This window comes from Triticum dicoccoides, chromosome 2B (assembly GCF_002162155.2).
Source record: "Triticum dicoccoides isolate Atlit2015 ecotype Zavitan chromosome 2B, WEW_v2.0, whole genome shotgun sequence".
Classification (NCBI taxonomy): Eukaryota; Viridiplantae; Streptophyta; class Magnoliopsida; order Poales; family Poaceae; genus Triticum; species Triticum dicoccoides.
In genome coordinates this window covers 161,305,853-161,309,235 of record NC_041383.1, presented here as the reverse complement: position 1 = coordinate 161,309,235, position 3,383 = coordinate 161,305,853, and the positions used below count along the sequence as shown (strand labels likewise).

General features: G+C 49.0%; 1 long non-coding RNA gene across 1 annotated transcript; it reads left to right on the top strand.

Moving 5' to 3' along the window:
* The first annotated feature begins 1,265 nt into the window (after nt 1–1,265).
* LOC119362769 lies at nt 1,266–2,503 on the top strand. Its single transcript, XR_005173625.1, has 2 exons — nt 1,266–1,571; nt 1,645–2,503. It is a non-coding gene; the product is annotated as an uncharacterized LOC119362769 (long non-coding RNA).
* Nucleotides 2,504–3,383: the final 880 nt, after the last annotated feature.

The window sequence follows — 3,383 nt, the reverse complement described above, 5'->3', positions numbered from 1 at the left end:
CGGTGGGGAATCTCGGCGGCGGCGGCGGCGCGTCGGAGGATAGGAGAACCCTAGGTGACATGCTGTGGCTGCATGCAACCGTATGCTTTTGATATCCAACAATTTATCTTGACTAAGACATTTGGTCATTAGCGACGTTGCTGCACCAGTTGGTTAATGGAATTTTTTCTACTAAAAAATGACATTAGGTCATTGTTGCCATTCCGTTCCCAAATATGTAAGTACCTTTTTTTTCTTCCAGAAATACGTGCAGTTCCTTTTGTTGTGTATATATCTGACGTTAATTCATGGATCAGAAAAGATGTCCAAGTAAAGCTGAGAAAGAAATATAATGATTCCTATAAATCATCAAAAAAATCTTTTGAGTGTGGGAGTGAATGGTGCTGTCACCAAGCATTTCGTGCTCTGAATCAAGCTGCTGGTATGATACTACTTTATTTGTTGAAGATCATTTGTTGTAATTAAGATGTTTAAAATGGCTAATTACTATAATTGTTTTTCTAGGTCGATGTATTCGGCATAAATTTGACTACGGAGGCATAATTTTGATCGGTATGTTACTCACGTCTCACTCCCAAATGTTTCATGTCTTGACAGAAAGTTGGTTCTTATAGTTTTTCTATTTGATTGATTTGTATCCCAATGGATGCAATAAGCTGGTATCTTATCCACATTTGTTCTTGATTCAAAATTACTTATGATCACTGTTGTTATTACAGATGAGCGATATCGAAGAGAGAAACCTTCTACACATTTCAAAATGGCTGAAAAGCTCAATTAAGCATTATGGTAGCTTCCAGGAGACAATGGATAAGATGGAGAAGTTTTTTCAGAAGGCTGAGGTACTGATATTATTATGCATTTGATTTTCTAAATGTGGGGAAAGAGCCAGGACGTCTCTAAACAAAGTATATAAAATAGAAACGCCTAAATTATGACTCTAGCAACTATGTGGCGTACTGACAGGTGGGCCCTTGCATGCAGGATTTTTTTGGCAAAATATGATGCCACACTGTCCACACAGTCATCATCACGTGGCGATTGACTGGTCATGCCAGCTCAACGAAATACATACACAAAACCATATTTTGTATCGTATGTGAATCCAGTTGAGGGACCGTATTTGGGGTACATTAAAATTAGGGAAACGTTTAACACCGGCGCACCGGCTTAAGTTTGCGCCGGTCGCGCTGGCACGTCGCACATAAAAAGTTGGGCATGTGCGTAGGTGGGGCCTGAAGGAAACACCCATCCCTTATCTCTTTACACGGTGCATGCGTCCTCCACTCATCCTTCTCTGTCCATCTCTTTTCTCTTCTCCCCATTAAATTTCTCAACATCGCACAACGAGCTCGTCCATGTCTCTGCTGACGGCGCAGCCATTTGCTGCTGCTCCGGCTGGGAGACACCGCGAGCCTGGGGCCAGGCGTGGGAGCTCTGTAGCTGGTTACCCCCTTTCCTGCCCACGCTACAAGGGGGAAGCGCCTTATTGCAAGGAAGACGAATAGGGCCCGTGGCTGGGGAGCAGCCGGCCGGAGATGTTTCAACTGGCGGGGTCAGCGAAGAGTGAGGTACGTGTCGTTATGATTTTTGCTACAACCGTCGTCCAATTTTGCTACTACTAACAAAAAATTTTGCTACAAGAATTTCATGGCGGAGCTACAACAGCGACGGCGGTGACGGAATTTTGCTACATCCATTGCCAGATTTTGCTACGACCGGCAAGAATTTTTGATACGATGATTTCATGGTGAAGCTGCAATCGCGATGGCGGTGACAAAGTTTTGCTGCATCCATCGTCGGATTTTGCTTCCACCGGCGAGGAATTTTGCTACAATCGGCGTTTGTGGCTGGCGGTGGCTACAACCATGACTGGGAAGATACAACCACGATCACCGGCATCACATTTTTGCTACAACCACGTCGCCTTTTGCTACAACCGGAGTCGCTCTTTGCTACAACCGTCCGTCGGCGATGTGGAACTGGCAGTGCGAGGAGCTTCGAGCGGCAGATGGGGATGGTACAACCGGTCGCCGGAGATGCTGGAACCGGCAGTGCGGGGAGCTGCGAGCGGCAGCGAGGATGCTACAACTGTCTAGGCGTGAAGCAACAACCCCTAGCGTTCTTTTGCTGGAAGCGGCCGCCGGCGATGCTTTTTAGAGAAAAGGCCATAGCCCGAATTTATAGATAAAGCCACCAGGCAGAGTTAACAAGGACCCAGACAACCAGCACACAAATGCCAAAGTATCAAGCCAGAACACGAAGAAGGAAGTCTAAGTACATGGCTCCCAGGCCAGTACACGGCACGCAGGCCGGAAGAGGATAAGAAAACGTAGCAACGCAACGACGTCTACGGGCCCGCTTGGTTTGGAAGGATGGAGATAGGAGACTTTCGGATCTTGGCCAACATGGCGTCAAATGCATCCCTGTCCCCTCCTTAGTCAATAAACTCCACTGCTGCAGGAATATACAAGTCTTAAATAATCAATCAGCAGGCTTAGCAGGAAAGACATGTTCGATAGTAAATTTATTCCTTGTCGTCCATAAAGACCAACACATGGCAGCAAAGCCAACCCAAAACAATCTCCTCTGGGCGCCAACCAAAGAATTAGCCAAGGCTCGTAAGTCCGCAAAGGAGGTCGGAGCCCAGGAGACATGCAACCATGATCATGCTCAAGCTTATATCCAGAAGCTGGTGGACAAGAAGCTCAAGCTTGTCAACGTAGTCCGGGTCATGCTCATCCGCTGGATTCTCCCGTGCCAACGACGGGGCTTCAACATGTGGGAGTTTGATCCGGCGCATAACCAGACCCTGAGCGGGCTCTTCGACACTACGTACGAAGATGTCTGGAAGGTGCTGTTCAAGGGCGCCGAAGCTCCCGCATCCGCTACCGAAGATCGCGGATTCCGCTCGCAGCGTCCAGCTGACGAGGTAAGTGATTTCACCATTTGTTTTCCATAGTTTGACTCTATGCGGGATCTAAACTCCCTTTACCTTTGACAGGAATGGCTGGCGAAGGCCGAACAGACTATCTGTCCGGCCCCATTGCCAGAGGACCCAGCGGACGCCCGCCTAACGAGGATGCTGGCTCCGGCGCCCCACGTGGTGCCAGAGAAGAAGGCCAAGAAGAAGGCCACGGGGACTCGGAAGAGCTCCCGTTTCCAGGTGCTATCGGATGATGAATCCGAGGCCGACTCCTGCCACCAAGGCGAGGAGGAGAAGAGGAAAGCCTCTCCCCCAGCGGGGGGAGGGAAGAAAAGGAAGGCCTCCCCAACAAGGGAGGCCGAGGGGTCCAAAAAGGGAAAAACTATTCCCCTGGACTGCTCTGCCAATGCCAGTGACGACGACGAGGACTGGCCTCCAAGGGCCAAGCTCCTGGCGA